The sequence below is a fragment of the Hyperolius riggenbachi genome, chromosome 4, assembly GCF_040937935.1.
Source record: "Hyperolius riggenbachi isolate aHypRig1 chromosome 4, aHypRig1.pri, whole genome shotgun sequence".
Lineage (NCBI taxonomy): Eukaryota > Metazoa > Chordata > Amphibia > Anura > Hyperoliidae > Hyperolius > Hyperolius riggenbachi.
In genome coordinates this window covers 50662579-50681429 of record NC_090649.1, presented here as the reverse complement: position 1 = coordinate 50681429, position 18851 = coordinate 50662579, and the positions used below count along the sequence as shown (strand labels likewise).

Genomic DNA, 18851 nt, shown 5'->3' with positions numbered 1-18851 from the left:
CTGCTGTAGGAGATAAAGGCCTGCTGAGGTACCACGACGCTGCTGACAGCATTGGGGGATGTAGCTCAGAGGTAGAGCGCATGCTTCGCATGTATGAGGCCCCGGGTTCAATCCCCGGCATCTCCAGCTTTTCTTCTACAAACTGCAAAGTCCCCCTTGCGCTAATGGATGCCATACCGGAAGCGCCAATGTTTCCTGTTACAGATGCTTAGTGAGGTGTCAATATTTCTGACTTTCATGCAAACGCTATGCACCTTGGAATAGAGCCAATAAAATGCACTTCAGCCTCGTACACACTATGCAATTTCCCGCCAGATAGATGGGTCGAATAGATCAGGTCCGATCTGATTGCCGATCGTTTTTCTGATCGATTTGCATTGAAGTGATCAGAAAATCGATCGGAAATCCGATCGGATCTGTCGAAGATTATCTATCGACCCATCTGTCTGATGGGAAATTGCATGGTGTGTACCAGACTTTTTCTTTTAGGCCACACAGGAGGATGATTTAAGATTCAATGCAGGATTTAATCCAGGCCTTTGCAAGCAATTAAGCAGCATCAAGAGTCAGGAAGTGATGGAGGAGATAAAGATGACAAGAAGAGGTTAGGAAATGAATGATTGGCATGAATGAGAGTTTAACATCCAATATTACCCCTTAAGCAACCTGCTTGAGAAGCCAAGTTTTTAGAGGATCTTATCAAGCTTTAATATAATTTCAGGCAGAGAAACCTGTACCATTGATAGAACTTGCCATTTACCAGGTACTCAATGACAGCAGGTAGATTCTGAAAAGTGGTGTGCCGTACGAATCTACTCATTGTGCATCTCCATAGCGAACGTCAAAGGGGATGTAGCTCAGTGGTAGAGCGCATGCTTTGCATGTATGAGGCCCCGGGTTCAATCCCCGGCATCTCCAGCTTTTCTTCTACAAACTGCTAAGGCCCCCTTCCGCTACTGGATCCCATACCGGAAGCGCCAATGTTTCCTGCTGCAGATGCTTAGTGAGGTGTCAACAATTCTGACTTTAATGCAAACTCTTATTGTTCGTGAAATGAAAGGTTCCACCTATTTTGTGGGAAAAAAATTGTCCCTTAGCCAAATGCGGATATACTGAAAAATTTTAAAAATGATCCGTAACATCACTTTCCAACTTAAACAGCTGCTAATTACCATTTTCTGCTGTAGGAGATAAAGGCCTGCTGAGGTACCACGACACTGCTGACAGCATTGGGGGATGTAGCTCAGAGGTAGAGCGCATGCTTTGCATGTATGAGGCCCCGGGTTCAATCCCTGGCATCTCCAGCTTTTCTTCTACAAACTGCAAAGTCCCCCTTGCGCTAATGGATCCCATACCGGAAGCGCCAATGTTTCCTGTTACAGATGCTGAGTGAGGTGTCAATATTTCTGACTTTCATGCAAACGCTATGCACCTTGGAATAGAGCCAATAAAATGCACTTCAGCCTCGTACACACTATGCAATTTCCCGCCAGATAGATGGGTCGAATAGATCAGGTCCGATCTGATTGCCGATCGTTTTTCTGATCGATTTGCATTGAAGTGATCAGAAAATCGATCGGAAATCCGATCGGATCTGTCGAAGATTATCTATCGACCCATCTGTCTGATGGGAAATTGCATGGTGTGTACCAGACTTTTTCTTTTAGGCCACACAGGAGGATGATTTAAGATTCAATGCAGGATTTAATCCAGGCCTTTGCAAGCAATTAAGCAGCATCAAGAGTCAGGAAGTGATGGAGGAGATAAAGATGACAAGAAGAGGTTAGGAAATGAATGATTGGCATGAATGAGAGTTTAACATCCAATATTACCCCTTAAGCAACCTGCTTGAGAAGCCAAGTTTTTAGAGGATCTTATCAAGCTTTAATATAATTTCAGGCAGAGAAACCTGTACCATTGATAGAACTTGCCATTTACCAGGTACTCAATGACAGCAGGTAGATTCTGAAAAGTGGTGTGCCGTACGAATCTACTCATTGTGCATCTCTGTAGCGAACGTCAAAGGGGATGTAGCTTATTGGTAGAGCGCATGCTTTGCATGTATGAGGCCCCGGGTTCAATCCCCGGCAATCCCCGGCTTCGCATGTATGAGGCCCTGGGTTCAATCCCCGGCATCTCCAGCTTTTCCTCTACAAACTGCAAAGCCCCCTTGCGCTAATGGATCCCATACCGGAAGCGCCAATGTTTCCTGTTACAGATGCTTAGTGAGTTGTCAATATTTCTGACTTTCATGCAAACGCTATGCACCTTGGAATAGAGCCAATAAAATGCACTTCAGACTCGTACACACTATGCAATTTCCCGCCAGATAGATGGGTCGAATAGATCAGGTCCGATCTGATTGCCGATCGTTTTTCTGATCGATTTGCATTGAAGTGATCAGAAAATCGATCGGAAATCCGATCGGATCTGTCGAAAATTATCTATCGACCCATCTGTCTAATGGGAAATTGCATGGTGTGTACCAGACTTTTTCTTTTAGGCCACACAGGAGGATGATTTAAGATTCAATGCAGGATTTAATCCAGGCCTTTGCAAGCAATTAAGCAGCATCAAGAGTCAGGAAGTGATGGAGGAGATAAAGATGACAAGAAGAAGTTAGGAAATGAATGATTGGCATGAATGAGAGTTTAACATCCAATATTACCCCTTAAGCAACCTGCTTGAGAAGCCAAGTTTTTAGAGGATCTTATCAAGCTTTAATATAATTTCAGGCAGAGAAACCTGTACCATTGATAGAACTTGCCATTTACCAGGTACTCAATGACAGCAGGTAGATTCTGAAAAGTGGTGTGCCGTACGAATCTACTCATTGTGCATCTCCATAGCGAACGTCAAAGGGGATGTAGCTCAGTGGTAGAGCGCATGCTTTGCATGTATGAGGCCCCGGGTTCAATCCCCGGCATCTCCAGCTTTTCTTCTACAAACTGCTAAGGCCCCCTTCCGCTACTGGATCCCATACCGGAAGCGCCAATGTTTCCTGCTGCAGATGCTTAGTGAGGTGTCAACAATTCTGACTTTAATGCAAACTCTTATTGTTCGTGAAATGAAAGGTTCCACCTATTTTGTGGGAAAAAAAATTGTCCCTTAGCCAAATGCGGATATACTGAAAAATTTTAAAAATGATCCGTAACATCACTTTCCAACTTAAACAGCTGCTAATTACCATTTTCTGCTGTAGGAGATAAAGGCCTGCTGAGGTACCACGACACTGCTGACAGCATTGGGGGATGTAGCTCAGAGGTAGAGCGCATGCTTCGCATGTATGAGGCCCCGGGTTCAATCCCTGGCATCTCCAGCTTTTCTTCTACAAACTGCAACGTCCCCCTTGCGCTAATGGATCCCATACCGGAAGCGCCAATGTTTCCTGTTACAGATGCTTAGTGAGGTGTCAATATTTCTGACTTTCATGCAAACGCTATGCACCTTGGAATAGAGCCAATAAAATGCACTTCAGCCTCGTACACACTATGCAATTTCCCGCCAGATAGATGGGTCGAATAGATCAGGTCCGATCTGATTTCTGATCGATTTGCATTGAAGTGATCAGAAAATCGATCGGAAATCCGATCGGATCTGTCGAAGATTATCTATCGACCCATCTGTCTGATGGGAAATTGCATGGTGTGTACCAGACTTTTTCTTTTAGGCCACACAGGAGGATGATTTAAGATTCAATGCAGGATTTAATCCAGGCCTTTGCAAGCAATTAAGCAGCATCAAGAGTCAGGAAGTGATGGAGGAGATAAAGATGACAAGAAGAGGTTAGGAAATGAATGATTGGCATGAATGAGAGTTTAACATCCAATATTACCCCTTAAGCAACCTCCTTGAGAAGCCAAGTTTTTAGAGGATCTTATCAAGCTTTAATATAATTTCAGGCAGAGAAACCTGTACCATTGATAGAACTTGCCATTTACCAGGTACTCAATGACAGCAGGTAGATTCTGAAAAGTGGTGTGCCGTACGAATCTACTCATTGTGCATCTCCATAGCGAACGTCAAAGGGGATGTAGCTCAGTGGTAGAGCGCATGCTTTGCATGTATGAGGCCCCGGGTTCAATCCCCGGCATCTCCAGCTTTTCTTCTACAAACTGCTAAGGCCCCCTTCCGCTACTGGATCCCATACCGGAAGCGCCAATGTTTCCTGCTGCAGATGCTTAGTGAGGTGTCAACAATTCTGACTTTAATGCAAACTCTTATTGTTCGTGAAATAAAAGGTTCCACCTATTTTGTGGGAAAAAAATTGTCCCTTAGCCAAATGCGGATATACTGAAAAATTTTAAAAATGATCCGTAACATCACTTTCCAACTTAAACAGCTGCTAATTACCATTTTCTGCTGTAGGAGATAAAGGCCTGCTGAGGTACCACGACGCTGCTGACAGCATTGGGGGATGTAGCTCAGAGGTAGAGCGCATGCTTCGCATGTATGAGGCCCCGGGTACAATCCCCGGCATCTCCAGCTTTTCTTCTACAAACTGCAAAGTCCCCCTTGCGCTAATGGATCCCATACCGGAAGCGCCAATGTTTCCTGTTACAGATGCTTAGTGAGGTGTCAATATTTCTGACTTTCATGCAAACGCTATGCACCTTGGAATAGAGCCAATAAAATGCACTTCAGCCTCGTACACACTATGCAATTTCCCGCCAGATAGATGGGTCGAATAGATCAGGTCCGATCTGATTGCCGATCGTTTTTCTGATCGATTTGCATTGAAGTGATCAGAAAATCGATCGGAAATCCGATCGGATCTGTCGAAGATTATCTATCGACCCATCTGTCTGATGGGAAATTGCATGGTGTGTACCAGACTTTTTCTTTTAGGCCACACAGGAGGATGATTTAAGATTCAATGCAGGATTTAATCCAGGCCTTTGCAAGCAATTAAGCAGCATCAAGAGTCAGGAAGTGATGGAGGAGATAAAGATGACAAGAAGAGGTTAGGAAATGAATGATTGGCATGAATGAGAGTTTAACATCCAATATTACCCCTTAAGCAACCTGCTTGAGAAGCCAAGTTTTTAGAGGATCTTATCAAGCTTTAACATAATTTCAGGCAGAGAAACCTGTACCATTGATAGAACTTGCCATTTACCAGGTACTCAATGACAGCAGGTAGATTCTGAAAAGTGGTGTGCCGTACGAATCTACTCATTGTGCATCTCCATAGCGAACGTCAAAGGGGATATAGCTCAGTGGTAGAGCGCATGCTTTGCATGTATGAGGCCCCGGGTTCAATCCCCGGCATCTCCAGCTTTTCTTCTACAAACTGCTAAGGCCCCCTTCCGCTACTGGATCCCATACCGGAAGCGCCAATGTTTCCTGCTGCAGATGCTTAGTGAGGTGTCAACAATTCTGACTTTAATGCAAACTCTTATTGTTCGTGAAATGAAAGGTTCCACCTATTTTGTGGGAAAAAAATTGGCCCTTAGCCAAATGCGGATTTACTGAAAAATTTTAAAAATGATCCGTAACATCACTTTCCAACTTAAACAGCTGCTAATTACCATTTTCTGCTGTAGGAGATAAAGGCCTGCTGAGGTACCACGATGCTGCTGACAGCATTGGGGGATGTAGCTCAGAGGTAGAGCGCATGCTTTGCATGTATGAGGCCCTTGGTTCAATCCCCGGCATCTCCAGCTTTTCTTCTACAAACTGCAAAGTCCCCCTTGCGCTAATGGATCCCATACCGGAAGCGCCAATGTTTCCTGTTACAGATGCTTAGTGAGGTGTCAATATTTCTGACTTTCATGCAAACGCTATGCACCTTGGAATAGAGCCAATAAAATGCACTTCAGCCTCGTACACACTATGCAATTTCCCGCCAGATAGATGGGTCGAATAGATCAGGTCCGATCTGATTTCCGATCGTTTTTCTGATCGATTTGCATTGAAGTGATCAGAAAATCGATCGGAAATCCGATCGGATCTGTCGAAGATTATCTATCGACCCATCTGTCTGATGGGAAATTGCATGGTGTGTACCAGACTTTTTCTTTTAGGCCACACAGGAGGATGATTTAAGATTCAATGCAGGATTTAATCCAGGCCTTTGCAAGCAATTAAGCAGCATCAAGAGTCAGGAAGTGATGGAGGAGATAAAGATGACAAGAAGAGGTTAGGAAATGAATGATTGGCATGAATGAGAGTTTAACATCCAATATTACCCCTTAAGCAACCTGCTTGAGAAGCCAAGTTTTTAGAGGATCTTATCAAGCTTTAACATAATTTCAGGCAGAGAAACCTGTACCATTGATAGAACTTGCCATTTACCAGGTACTCAATGACAGCAGGTAGATTCTGAAAAGTGGTGTGCCGTACGAATCTACTCATTGTGCATCTCCATAGCGAACGTCAAAGGGGATGTAGCTCAGTGATAGAGCGCATGCTTTGCATGTATGAGGCCCTGGGTTCAATCCCTGGCATCTCCAGCTTTTCTTCTACAAACTGCTAAGGCCCCCTTCCGCTACTGGATCCCATACCGGAAGCGCCAATGTTTCCTGCTGCAGATGCTTAGTGAGGTGTCAACAATTCTGACTTTAATGCAAACTCTTATTGTTCGTGAAATGAAAGGTTCCACCTATTTTGTGGGAAAAAAATTGTCCCTTAGCCAAATGCGGATATACTGAAAAATTTTAAAAATGATCCGTAACATCACTTTCCAACTTAAACAGCTGCTAATTACCATTTTCTGCTGTAGGAGATAAAGGCCTGCTGAGGTACCACGACGCTGCTGACAGCATTGGGGGATGTAGCTCAGAGGTAGAGCGCATGCTTCGCATGTATGAGGTCCCGGGTTCAATCCCTGGCATCTCCAGCTTTTCTTCTACAAACTGCAAAGTCCCCCTTGCGCTAATGGATCCCATACCGGAAGCGCCAATGTTTCCTGTTACAGATGCTTAGTGAGGTGTCAATATTTCTGACTTTCATGCAAACGCTATGCACCTTGGAATGCGTCCGTCAAATAAGGGCGTTGGGAAAAAAGGGCGCCTGGTGTAAACCTTATCAGGAAATAACGTTTAACTAATCTCAAAACCTATTTAGACGATTATTTATAAAGTTTATTGAAATTAAATCATTATTTTATGTTTATCGGTTCTCATTTGGTGGAAACGCTGTTTATCGATTGTTGTATTGTTAAATAGCTATTTTACAATTAAATTTTGTTAAAAAAGGCGACGGGAAAAAAGGGCGCGTGGATAAAACTTTATAATAAAATTTATTCTTGAAAAAATTAAATGTTAAAATCTAATTTACTTAGATTTAATTATAACTTTAAAAGTATAAATGTTAGAAAATTTAATTACTATTTACTGTTCTTATGCACCGTTAAATACTTACATTAACGTTTATATGATCTTATAAATAAATCATATTTTAACGATTAGTCAAAACTCAAATAAACGCTGTTTAATGCTTTTTGAGGAAACATACATTAACGTTTAACAGATATAAACTAAAATAAGATTTTATGAATAAATCACTTTACAATAATTCAGGATAACTCAAATAAACGTAGTTTAATATTAAACGTTTAATCTAAGATAAAGATTTACAAAATAGATATCTTACAACGTTTATAACTTTTAAACCCAATTTAATATTACAGATCGAACAAGTGTATTAATATGCATTGTAAATGGACTGATAAAAATTTATTTTATTTTATGCACTGCTGTAAACTTTTAAATTAAGGATACTTATCTTAACGTAATCACTTGTGAGTATATTGTCAGTACGCTCTATTTAAGAATTTAAGAATTGTCCTTATTTAAGAATTTAAATCATTAATACCGAATTCCAAAAATTGAAATGTACTCCTTAGGGTGGGCAATAATTATTCATTGTTTTTCATCCAATCTTACCAAATCTATGTAGTGAAAGGTGAAATGCACTGAATTAACTGAATAGATACTTCATGCAGTTACCTTATATTACATTGAAATAGCAAGATTGTATGAAAAAGATTGGATCTTTAGTGGCCAGCTTTAATTGTACTATTTCATACCTTGCACGGCTTATATATTCTCCCATGACTGCCGCTGTGCCTTTTCACTAGTGGATTAATTCTTCGGGTTAATCTTCTTGACGCCTCATTGCAGTTTGCTTGTCCTTAAAAGGGTGTAGGGGGGGTAATGTGATAATGATTGGAACTGACCCTGGGCTTCTCTTGGTAGCACGTCGAGGACTCCGGCCACGCCTCCAGTTCACTTCTGTAATTTCATACTTTCAAGTCTCTAAAGAACTTTGCCTGTGTATCCGGGTCCTCACTCTCGCTGATGTCACCAGGAGCGTACTGCGCATACACAGACCAAGCTGGACTTATGCCGTACGCTCCTGTTGACATTAGCAGGAGGGAGGACACGTCAATGCAAGAGCATTGGTTTTACCACTTTAAAGTCAGAAATTTCATAAGTGGACAAGAGTCGTGGACCGAGCATCCGTGAGTGGCTCCGCAGGCACAGGACGTCTGAGGGGGCACCATGGCAACACCCGGTTAAGTTCAACTCATTTTCCCCTGACCCCCTACAGTGTCCCTTTAATGTACGCATAGTTTGTTACCTTCATGTCTTGGTTTTCAGCCAACGGACGAAGAATTTGCTCATCGTGTATAACACTCCTGAATGTCATGAGGTGCTAATGGTGTGGCCTACTTTTCTGTTTTGTTAATGCTACTTGCTTATTTATTACTTATGAGTTGATATTAACAGTGGTCTGTGTTCTGTAAGGAAAACAGTAATAAAGATTGTAATACATGCCACTGACTACATTAGCTGATGACCCTTTTCATCTGAGTAAGGTATTAATTTTCTATAATGGAGCATCAGTGGGCTCTTGAATGCTGTTACAATTAGTGTTGAATTCTTAGATTACACAAGGTACTTGGTGTACTAGCCAGCGCACTTAAATATAAATGCATGTACATAGTATACTTATTCAATTTTTATGTATTTGTGTTGGTCCTGTACCACCAGCCCCTGCCATAAGTTTGTTGAACTGTACCTGGCTATCCTTCTCCATGCTCTATTTTTTTTGGAAGTAGTTTGAAAGCATTGTCAAGGTGTTTTGTGGCCTACCTGTGCTTATGCAACCACGGCCATGTGTGCACTTATTTGCGTACTCAACTGCATTAGCATACTGCAGTAGCACATTATGCTAATGAACATGTTATAGAGAAGAAGTAAACACGTGTACCTGTCATTTAAAGTGAACCTCCGGACTAAAAATCGACTCAGCAGCACTGAAAAGGCCTGGTGTTTCTTTAACAGTATCACAGCATCAGAACTTTGTTTCTCTTATCCAAGCCTCATTTTTAGCTGCACAGAAGAAAACTGCCCGGGCTTTTTTCCCCTGATGCTGTGCAAAGCATGATGGGATTTCTGATGTTGTAGCTCTCGTTCTGCTGTTTTGGTGCAAATTTTTTTTTTTTACATTTTGAATTTGACATTTGAAGCCTAGCGTGTGCAGCTGGGAGGGGTTATCAGGACACATGACAGTTGGAACTGTGTCTCCTGCTCCTTGTCACCTCCTTTCAACCAAAAAGATGGCTGCCCCCATGACAAAGATGGCAGCCCCCATGAATCACAAACATTTGCCTGTACTTTTAAAACAGTGTGGGTAAAAAATTATATTACCTATCTATTCTAATTAACATAACTAATGTAACTTAATGACAGTATGTTTGTTTCGGCTGAAGTTCCCCTTTAAGTAAAATTGTAAAATATTACTTACTGTAGAGTCCGTGCTGCTACAAAATTATTTGAATGTAGAAAAGTGATGCTTGGGCTGGTAGTAGTTCAAGATTTTTTTAATGTAGGCCCTATGGGTATCTATAATCTTAAAGGGAAACAGAATTAAGAGGTATACTTGGCCTGCCATAATAACTTCCTTTTCATCAATAAAAATTTCTTGGCTGGCCTTCTGATTCTCTCGCTCTAATAATAAGAGCCAGAGCACCTGAACAAGCATTCATCAGATCAGGTGTTTTTGACATTATTGTCAGATCTGACAAGACTAGCTGCATGCTTTTTCCGGTGTTCTTCATAAAATATTGCAGAGATATAGAGCAGCAGGGCTGGCAGGCGACTGATATTGATTATAATGAAAAAAATATGGCAGCCTCCATAGAAAAGTGATGCTTGGGCTGGTAGTAGTTCAAGATTTTTTTAATGTAGGCCCTATGGGTATCTATAATCTTAAAGGGAAACAGAATTAAGAGGTATACTTGGCCTGCCATAATAACTTCCTTTTCATCAATAAAAATTTCTTGGCTGGCCTTCTGATTCTCTCGCTCTAATAATAAGAGCCAGAGCACCTGAACAAGCATTCATCAGATCAGGTGTTTTTGACATTATTGTCAGATCTGACAAGACTAGCTGCATGCTTTTTTCCGGTGTTCTTCATAAAATATTGCAGAGATATAGAGCAGCAGGGCTGGCAGGCGACTGATATTGATTATAATGAAAAAAATATGGCAGCCTCCATATAGTAGTTCTTACTACAGTTACCCTTTAGCATATAGTGTAAAAGTAGTACACACAGTTGACCTTTAACATGTAGTGTTAAAGGTGAACACGTTTCAATTTGAAGATGAATTTTTTTAACAATAGTTATTTCTCAACGCTTACTTATGTTTTCTCTAACTCCTGTATGAAATTGTCCACACATTTTTCTTTTCAAATAAAACTTTAATTGAACTTTAATATAAAACTTTTTTCTATTGAAATATACATCATACATAAACATTAAAACAGATGTAATAAAACATGTTTTTACTTATTACATACTTACAACAATAGCATTTGCAAGGAGTGATCACAACTTACAAAAAATTTCAAAAATTTTGCTTTCTCCATTCCCTTGTTGCCGAAGATATACATGTATATCTTAGTTTTCTGTCCGCAAGCATGTTGGTCTCCATGCAAGTGGTAGAGCTGCATTACTCATTAAAGTGAACCTTGAAGAATACCACAACATACATTTGACATTATGAGAAAAACATGTGTATGTACAGTGCCTAGCACACATATAAGTTTGCTGTGTTCATGTTATTTCTTTCCCTCCCTGCTTGAAAGAGTTAAATATCAGGTATGTAGGTTGCTGACTTGGTCTTGACTCAGACAGGACGTGACTACAGTGTGATCCTCATTCATAATTAATTTCAACTATAAAACACTTTACTAGAATATAGTTAGTGAGATTGAGATAGTTTAAAAGAAAAAATAATTCGTATACAGTAATCTCTCATAGCATGGTACTGAACATACTAGCCCAAATTAATATTGGCCACAACACTAACATTAGAACTAATAGGGATATTGAATACTATGTAAATTATGTATTTGAATTGCATAGTGTTTTTAAATGTAATATTAAAGATGTAAAATGATAAAAAAAAGGATATATATTAAAGATATATAAGAGAATTCTGTTTATGAGAAATGTTTTTATTTTATTACATCCAGATACTGTATGTGATATAGCAGTTGTATGGAATGGTGATTACAATAAAGTAATAAATAAGAAAGTTTAAATAAAGATATTGTACTGAAGTATGTGTTTCTTAGTAATTCTTGTAGATTTTTTTTTTTTCCCAATTACAATATAGAGGATTTGAAAAGAGAATATGCAAAAAAAGGAAAAAAGGTTTAGTACGTTAACAATACTACAATGATAGGCAAAAGCCATAACTGTATCATGTATGAGTACACTGTCAACTAGTCAGCCATTGAAGAGGTCTTTTGTGAAAGTGAGTCATGTTAGTATTTGGAATATCAGGCCACACATACACAGTTACATTGTCATAGATGTTTAAGTTCTGGGTAACACCGAGGAGAAGAATGTAATTATGTAAAAAACTAGGTTTGAATTGGACAGAAAAATGGGAGGGGAACATGTATGCTGTAAAGGGAGATATAAGGACATGAATTAGAGTAACCAGGAAAAACAGACATTACACAATAATAGAGTCCAAAAATTATTAGGAGGATAAAACAAATAGTAACAAATGACAAAAGGAGCACAAAGGTTTACATACAAGATGAACACAGAAGAGAACACAACTACAAAAGGGGTACTAAAACGAGGGACATAAGGTGAAGTAACATTATTAAATTGAAAAGTAAAAAAGCTGCAATACATGGAAAAAAATTACACACGAAAATGAAATCAACAGAGTTAAAGATGAAAATATTTATAACAAGAGTGGAAAATTAAAGTGTCACAAGAAGAGTGGGCACAGAAAATTAAAAGTTTAGGAAATAATTTTATCACAACTAATATAATACCACGTATTTCGTAAATTATATAATATTGGATTTGTAATTTTGTAAAAAAAATTTACTTACAAAACTTAGATAATGATTTATTATAAATTATTCTTCATACATCGATTAGTAGCGTACATTGGTGCAATAGTGATTTATTGTAAATATTAAAATGAAAATTAATTGGTGGACAGATTTTGAAAGTGTTCATATAATGATTAAACAGATATAGTATATAAACGTTAAAATAGGTATGTAGTTAAACATATATGTAAATTTGCAATAGAAAATGAGAAATAGGGTGTAAAAATGTATGAAATACTATTTAAGGTTTATTAGTTGTATAAACTCTATATTAACAACTGCGCCCTTTTTTCACGATTGAAATGAAAAAAGTAAGGTTTATGAAAATAATGCTTATGAACTGATTTATAAGGTGTTTTTTAAATCATTAAATGAATATTTGTTAATATGCATGTAAAACAGTAATTTATATGTTTGTACACCTAAAAAGAGGATTAGTGTATGTATAAAACCTATATTAACACAGGCGCCCTAATTTCCCGTTAGGCACCAGATAAACGCTAATTAATATGGCCGTCTATGGCGGCGCCCTTTTTGTCCACTAGCCCCATGCGCCCAAATTTCCCAGCTCCCCTTGGAATAGAGCCAATAAAATGCACTTCAGCCTCGTACACACTATGCAATTTCCCGCCAGATAGATGGGTCGAATAGATCATTTCCGATCGTTTTTCTGATCGATTTGCATTGAAGTGATCAGAAAATCGATCGGAAATCCGATCGGATCTGTCGAAGATTATCTATCGACCCATCTGTCTGATGGGAAATTGCATGGTGTGTACCAGACTTTTTCTTTTAGGCCACACAGGAGGATGATTTAAGATTCAATGCAGGATTTAATCCAGGCCTTTGCAAGCAATTAAGCAGCATCAAGAGTCAGGAAGTGATGGAGGAGATAAAGATGACAAGAAGAGGTTAGGAAATGAATGATTGGCATGAATGAGAGTTTAACATCCAATATTACCCCTTAAGCAACCTGCTTGAGAAGCCAAGTTTTTAGAGGATCATATCAAGCTTTAACATAATTTCAGGCAGAGAAACCTGTACCATTGATAGAACTTGCCATTTACCAGGTACTCAATGACAGCAGGTAGATTCTGAAAAGTGGTGTGCCGTACGAATCTACTCATTGTGCATCTCCATAGCAAACGTCAAAGGGGATGTAGCTCAGTGGTAGAGCGCATGCTTTGCATGTATGAGGCCCCGGGTTCAATCCCCGGCATCTCCAGCTTTTCTTCTACAAACTGCTAAGGCCCCCTTCCGCTACTGGATCCCATACCGGAAGCGCCAATGTTTCCTGCTGCAGATGCTTAGTGAGGTGTCAACAATTCTGACTTTAATGCAAACTCTTATTGTTCGTGAAATGAAAGGTTCCACCTATTTTGTGGGAAAAAAATTGGCCCTTAGCCAAATGCGGATTTACTGAAAATTTTTAAAAATGATCCGTAACATCACTTTCCAACTTAAACAGCTGCTAATTACCATTTTCTGCTGTAGGAGATAAAGGCCTGCTGAGGTACCACGATGCTGCTGACAGCATTGGGGGATGTAGCTCAGAGGTAGAGCGCATGCTTTGCATGTATGAGGCCCCGGGTTCAATCCCTGGCATCTCCAGCTTTTCTTCTACAAACTGCAAAGTCCCCCTTGCGCTAATGGATCCCATACCGGAAGCGCCAATGTTTCCTGTTACAGATGCTTAGTGAGGTGTCAATATTTCTGACTTTCATGCAAACGCTATGCACCTTGGAATAGAGCCAATAAAATGCACTTCAGCCTCGTACACACTATGCAATTTCCCGCCAGATAGATGGGTCGAATAGATCAGGTCCGATCTGATTTCCGATCGTTTTTCTGATCGATTTGCATTGAAGTGATCAGAAAATCGATCGGAAATCCGATCGGATTTGTCGAAGATTATCTATCGACCCATCTGTCTGATGGGAAATTGCATGGTGTGTACCAGACTTTTTCTTTTAGGCCACACAGGAGGATGATTTAAGATTCAATGCAGGATTTAATCCAGGCCCTTGCAAGCAATTAAGCAGCATCAAGAGTCAGGAAGTGATGGAGGAGATAAAGATGACAAGAAGAGGTTAGGAAATGAATGATTGGCATGAATGAGAGTTTAACATCCAATATTACCCCTTAAGCAACCTGCTTGAGAAGCCAAGTTTTTAGAGGATCTTATCAAGCTTTAACATAATTTCAGGCAGAGAAACCTGTACCATTGATAGAACTTGCCATTTACCAGGTACTCAATGACAGCAGGTAGATTCTGAAAAGTGGTGTGCCGTACGAATCTACTCATTGTGCATCTCCATAGCGAACGTCAAAGGGGATGTAGCTCAGTGGTAGAGCGCATGCTTTGCATGTATGAGGCCCCGGGTTCAATCCCCGGTATCTCCAGCTTTTCTTCTGCAAACTGCTAAGGCCCCCTTCCGCTACTGGATCCCATACCGGAAGCGCCAATGTTTCCTGCTGCAGATGCTTAGTGAGGTGTCAACAATTCTGACTTTAATGCAAACTCTTATTGTTCGTGAAATGAAAGGTTCCACCTATTTTGTGGGAAAAAAATTGGCCCTTAGCCAAATGCGGATTTACTGAAAAATTTTAAAAATGATCCGTAACATCACTTTCCAACTTAAACAGCTGCTAATTACCATTTTCTGCTGTAGGAGATAAAGGCCTGCTGAGGTACCACGATTCTGCTGACAGCATTGGGGGATGTAGCTCAGAGGTAGAGCGCATGCTTCGCATGTATGAGGCCCCGGGTTCAATCCCCGGCATCTCCAGCTTTTCTTCTACAAACTGCAAAGTCCCCCTTGCGCTAATGGATCCCATACCGGAAGCGCCAATGTTTCCTGTTACAGATGCTTAGTGAGGTGTCAATATTTCTGACTTTCATGCAAACGCTATGCACCTTGGAATAGAGCCAATAAAATGCACTTCAGCCTCGTACACACTATGCAATTTCCCGCCAGATAGATGGGTCGAATAGATCATTTCCGATCGTTTTTCTGATCGATTTGCATTGAAGTGATCAGAAAATCGATCGGAAATCCGATCGGATCTGTCGAAGATTATCTATCGACCCATCTGTCTGATGGGAAATTGCATGGTGTGTACCAGACTTTTTCTTTTAGGCCACACAGGAGGATGATTTAAGATTCAATGCAGGATTTAATCCAGGCCTTTGCAAGCAATTAAGCAGCATCAAGAGTCAGGAAGTGATGGAGGAGATAAAGATGACAAGAAGAGGTTAGGAAATGAATGATTGGCATGAATGAGAGTTTAACATCCAATATTACCACTTAAGCAACCTGCTTGAGAAGCCAAGTTTTTAGAGGATCTTATCAAGCTTTAACATAATTTCAGGCAGAGAAACCTGTACCATTGATAGAACTTGCCATTTACCAGGTACTCAATGACAGCAGGTAGATTCTGAAAAGTGGTGTGCCGTACGAATCTACTCATTGTGCATCCCCATAGCGAACGTCAAAGGGAATGTAGCTCAGTGGTAGAGCGCATGCATTGCATGTATGAGGCCCTGGGTTCAATCCCTGGCATCCCCAGCTTTTCTTCTACAAACTGCTAAGGCCCCCTTCCGCTACTGGATCCCATACCGGAAGCGCCAATGTTTCCTGCTGCAGATGCTTAGTGAGGTGTCAACAATTCTGACTTTAATGCAAACTCTTATTGTTCGTGAAATGAAAGGTTCCACCTATTTTGTGGGAAAAAAATTGTCCCTTAGCCATACTGAAAATTTTTAAAAATGATCCGTAACATCACTTTCCAACTTAAACAGCTGCTAATTACCATTTTCTGCTGTAGGAGATAAAGGCCTGCTGAGGTACCACGACGCTGCTGACAGCATTGGGGGATGTAGCTCAGAAGTAGAGCGCATGCTTCGCATGTATGAGGCACCGGGTTCAATCCCTGGCATCTCCAGCTTTTCTTCTACAAACTGCAAAGTCCCCCTTGCGCTAATGGATCCCATACCGGAAGCGCCAATGTTTCCTGTTACAGATGCTTAGTGAGGTGTCAATATTTCTGACTTTCATGCAAACGCTATGCACCTTGGAATAGAGCCAATAAAATGCACTTCAGCCTCGTACACACTATGCAATTTCCCGCCAGATAGATGGGTCGAATAGATCATTTCCGATCGTTTTTCTGATCGATTTGCATTGAAGTGATCAGAAAATCGATCGGAAATCCGATCGGATCTGTCGAAGATTATCTATCGACCCATCTGTCTGATGGGAAATTGCATGGTGTGTACCAGACTTTTTCTTTTAGGCCACACAGGAGGATGATTTAAGATTCAATGCAGGATTTAATCCAGGCCTTTGCAAGCAATTAAGCAGCATCAAGAGTCAGGAAGTGATGGAGGAGATAAAGATGACAAGAAGAGGTTAGGAAATGAATGATTGGCATGAATGAGAGTTTAACATCCAATATTACCCCTTAAGCAACCTGCTTGAGAAGCCAAGTTTTTAGAGGATCATATCAAGCTTTAACATAATTTCAGGCAGAGAAACCTGTACCATTGATAGAACTTGCCATTTACCAGGTACTCAATGACAGCAGGTAGATTCTGAAAAGTGGTGTGCCGTACGAATCTACTCATTGTGCATCTCCATAGCGAACGTCAAAGGGGATGTAGCTCAGTGGTAGAGCGCATGCTTTGCATGTATGAGGCCCCGGGTTCAATCCCCGGCATCTCCAGCTTTTCTTCTACAAACTGCTAAGGCCCCCTTCCGCTACTGGATCCCATACCGGAAGCGCCAATGTTTCCTGCTGCAGATGCTTAGTGAGGTGTCAACAATTCTGACTTTAATGCAAACTCTTATTGTTCGTGAAATGAAAGGTTCCACCTATTTTGTGGGAAAAAAATTGGCCCTTAGCCAAATGCGGATTTACTGAAAATTTTTAAAAATGATCCGTAACATCACTTTCCAACTTAAACAGCTGCTAATTACCATTTTCTGCTGTAGGAGATAAAGGCCTGCTGAGGTACCACGATGCTGCTGACAGCATTGGGGGAATGTAGCTCAGAGGTAGAGCGCATGCTTCGCATGTATGAGGCCCCGGGTTCAATCCCCGGCATCTCCAGCTTTTCTTCTACAAACTGCAAAGTCCCCCTTGCGCTAATGGATCCCATACCGGAAGCGCCAATGTTTCCTGTTACAGATGCTTAGTGAGGTGTCAATATTTCTGACTTTCATGCAAACGCTATGCACCTTGGAATAGAGCCAATAAAATGCACTTCAGCCTCGTACACACTATGCAATTTCCCGCCAGATAGATGGGTCGAATAGATCAGGTCCGATCTGATTTCCGATCGTTTTTCTGATCGATTTGCATTGAAGTGATCAGAAAATCGATCGGAAATCCGATCGGATTTGTCGAAGATTATCTATCGACCCATCTGTCTGATGGGAAATTGCATGGTGTGTACCAGACTTTTTCTTTTAGGCCACACAGGAGGATGATTTAAGATTCAATGCAGGATTTAATCCAGGCCCTTGCAAGCAATTAAGCAGCATCAAGAGTCAGGAAGTGATGGAGGAGATAAAGATGACAAGAAGAGGTTAGGAAATGAATGATTGGCATGAATGAGAGTTTAACATCCAATATTACCCCTTAAGCAACCTGCTTGAGAAGCCAAGTTTTTAGAGGATCTTATCAAGCTTTAACATAATTTCAGGCAGAGAAACCTGTACCATTGATAGAACTTGCCATTTACCAGGTACTCAATGACAGCAGGTAGATTCTGAAAAGTGGTGTGCCGTACGAATCTACTCATTGTGCATCTCCATAGCGAACGTCAAAGGGGATGTAGCTCAGTGGTAGAGCGCATGCTTTGCATGTATGAGGCCCCGGGTTCAATCCCCGGTATCTCCAGCTTTTCTTCTACAAACTGCTAAGGCCCCCTTCCGCTACTGGATCCCATACCGGAAGCGCCAATGTTTCCTGCTGCAGATGCTTAGTGAGGTGTCAACAATTCTGACTTTAATGCAAACTCTTATTGTTCGTGAAATGAAAGGTTCCACCTATTTTGTGGGAAAAAAATTGGCCCTTAGCCAAATGCGGATTTACTGAAAAATTTTAAAAATGATCCGTAACATCACTTTCCAACTTAAACAGCTGCTAATTACCATTTTCTGCTGTAGGAGATAAAGGCCTGCTGAGGTACCACGATTCTGCTGACAGCATTGGGGGATGTAGCTCAGAGGTAGAGCGCATGCTTCGCATGTATGAGGCCCCGGGTTCAATCCCCGTCATCTCCAGCTTTTCTTCTACAAACTGCAAAGTCCCCCTTGCGCTAATGGATCCCATACCGGAAGCGCCAATGTTTCCTGTTACAGATGCTTAGTGAGGTGTCAATATTTCTGACTTTCATGCAAACGCTATGCACCTTGGAATAGAGCCAATAAAATGCACTTCAGCCTCGTACACACTATGCAATTTCCCGCC

At 40.8% G+C, this 18851-nt stretch overlaps 21 non-coding genes across 21 annotated transcripts; all 21 read left to right on the top strand.

The window, feature by feature from the left end:
• The first annotated feature begins 54 nt into the window (after positions 1-54).
• Positions 55-126, top strand: TRNAA-CGC (transfer RNA alanine (anticodon CGC)). Its single transcript has one exon. It is a non-coding gene; the product is annotated as a tRNA-Ala (tRNA).
• A 720-nt stretch (positions 127-846) lies between these two features.
• On the top strand, positions 847-918 carry TRNAA-UGC (transfer RNA alanine (anticodon UGC)). The gene has a single exon. It is a non-coding gene; the product is annotated as a tRNA-Ala (tRNA).
• A 314-nt stretch (positions 919-1232) lies between these two features.
• Positions 1233-1304, top strand: TRNAA-UGC (transfer RNA alanine (anticodon UGC)). The gene has a single exon. It is a non-coding gene; the product is annotated as a tRNA-Ala (tRNA).
• A 720-nt stretch (positions 1305-2024) lies between these two features.
• Positions 2025-2097, top strand: TRNAA-UGC (transfer RNA alanine (anticodon UGC)). Its single transcript has one exon. It is a non-coding gene; the product is annotated as a tRNA-Ala (tRNA).
• A 763-nt stretch (positions 2098-2860) lies between these two features.
• On the top strand, positions 2861-2932 carry TRNAA-UGC (transfer RNA alanine (anticodon UGC)). Its single transcript has one exon. It is a non-coding gene; the product is annotated as a tRNA-Ala (tRNA).
• Positions 2933-3247: 315 nt separating this feature from the next.
• On the top strand, positions 3248-3319 carry TRNAA-CGC (transfer RNA alanine (anticodon CGC)). The gene has a single exon. It is a non-coding gene; the product is annotated as a tRNA-Ala (tRNA).
• Positions 3320-4027: 708 nt separating this feature from the next.
• On the top strand, positions 4028-4099 carry TRNAA-UGC (transfer RNA alanine (anticodon UGC)). Its single transcript has one exon. It is a non-coding gene; the product is annotated as a tRNA-Ala (tRNA).
• Positions 4100-4413: 314 nt separating this feature from the next.
• TRNAA-CGC (transfer RNA alanine (anticodon CGC)) lies at positions 4414-4485 on the top strand. The gene has a single exon. It is a non-coding gene; the product is annotated as a tRNA-Ala (tRNA).
• A 720-nt stretch (positions 4486-5205) lies between these two features.
• On the top strand, positions 5206-5277 carry TRNAA-UGC (transfer RNA alanine (anticodon UGC)). The gene has a single exon. It is a non-coding gene; the product is annotated as a tRNA-Ala (tRNA).
• Positions 5278-5591: 314 nt separating this feature from the next.
• TRNAA-UGC (transfer RNA alanine (anticodon UGC)) lies at positions 5592-5663 on the top strand. Its single transcript has one exon. It is a non-coding gene; the product is annotated as a tRNA-Ala (tRNA).
• Positions 5664-6383: 720 nt separating this feature from the next.
• Positions 6384-6455, top strand: TRNAA-UGC (transfer RNA alanine (anticodon UGC)). The gene has a single exon. It is a non-coding gene; the product is annotated as a tRNA-Ala (tRNA).
• Positions 6456-6769: 314 nt separating this feature from the next.
• On the top strand, positions 6770-6841 carry TRNAA-CGC (transfer RNA alanine (anticodon CGC)). The gene has a single exon. It is a non-coding gene; the product is annotated as a tRNA-Ala (tRNA).
• A 6686-nt stretch (positions 6842-13527) lies between these two features.
• TRNAA-UGC (transfer RNA alanine (anticodon UGC)) lies at positions 13528-13599 on the top strand. The gene has a single exon. It is a non-coding gene; the product is annotated as a tRNA-Ala (tRNA).
• Positions 13600-13913: 314 nt separating this feature from the next.
• On the top strand, positions 13914-13985 carry TRNAA-UGC (transfer RNA alanine (anticodon UGC)). Its single transcript has one exon. It is a non-coding gene; the product is annotated as a tRNA-Ala (tRNA).
• A 720-nt stretch (positions 13986-14705) lies between these two features.
• On the top strand, positions 14706-14777 carry TRNAA-UGC (transfer RNA alanine (anticodon UGC)). Its single transcript has one exon. It is a non-coding gene; the product is annotated as a tRNA-Ala (tRNA).
• A 314-nt stretch (positions 14778-15091) lies between these two features.
• Positions 15092-15163, top strand: TRNAA-CGC (transfer RNA alanine (anticodon CGC)). The gene has a single exon. It is a non-coding gene; the product is annotated as a tRNA-Ala (tRNA).
• Positions 15164-15871: 708 nt separating this feature from the next.
• Positions 15872-15943, top strand: TRNAA-UGC (transfer RNA alanine (anticodon UGC)). The gene has a single exon. It is a non-coding gene; the product is annotated as a tRNA-Ala (tRNA).
• A 1084-nt stretch (positions 15944-17027) lies between these two features.
• On the top strand, positions 17028-17099 carry TRNAA-UGC (transfer RNA alanine (anticodon UGC)). Its single transcript has one exon. It is a non-coding gene; the product is annotated as a tRNA-Ala (tRNA).
• Positions 17100-17414: 315 nt separating this feature from the next.
• TRNAA-CGC (transfer RNA alanine (anticodon CGC)) lies at positions 17415-17486 on the top strand. Its single transcript has one exon. It is a non-coding gene; the product is annotated as a tRNA-Ala (tRNA).
• A 720-nt stretch (positions 17487-18206) lies between these two features.
• On the top strand, positions 18207-18278 carry TRNAA-UGC (transfer RNA alanine (anticodon UGC)). The gene has a single exon. It is a non-coding gene; the product is annotated as a tRNA-Ala (tRNA).
• A 314-nt stretch (positions 18279-18592) lies between these two features.
• Positions 18593-18664, top strand: TRNAA-CGC (transfer RNA alanine (anticodon CGC)). The gene has a single exon. It is a non-coding gene; the product is annotated as a tRNA-Ala (tRNA).
• Positions 18665-18851: the final 187 nt, after the last annotated feature.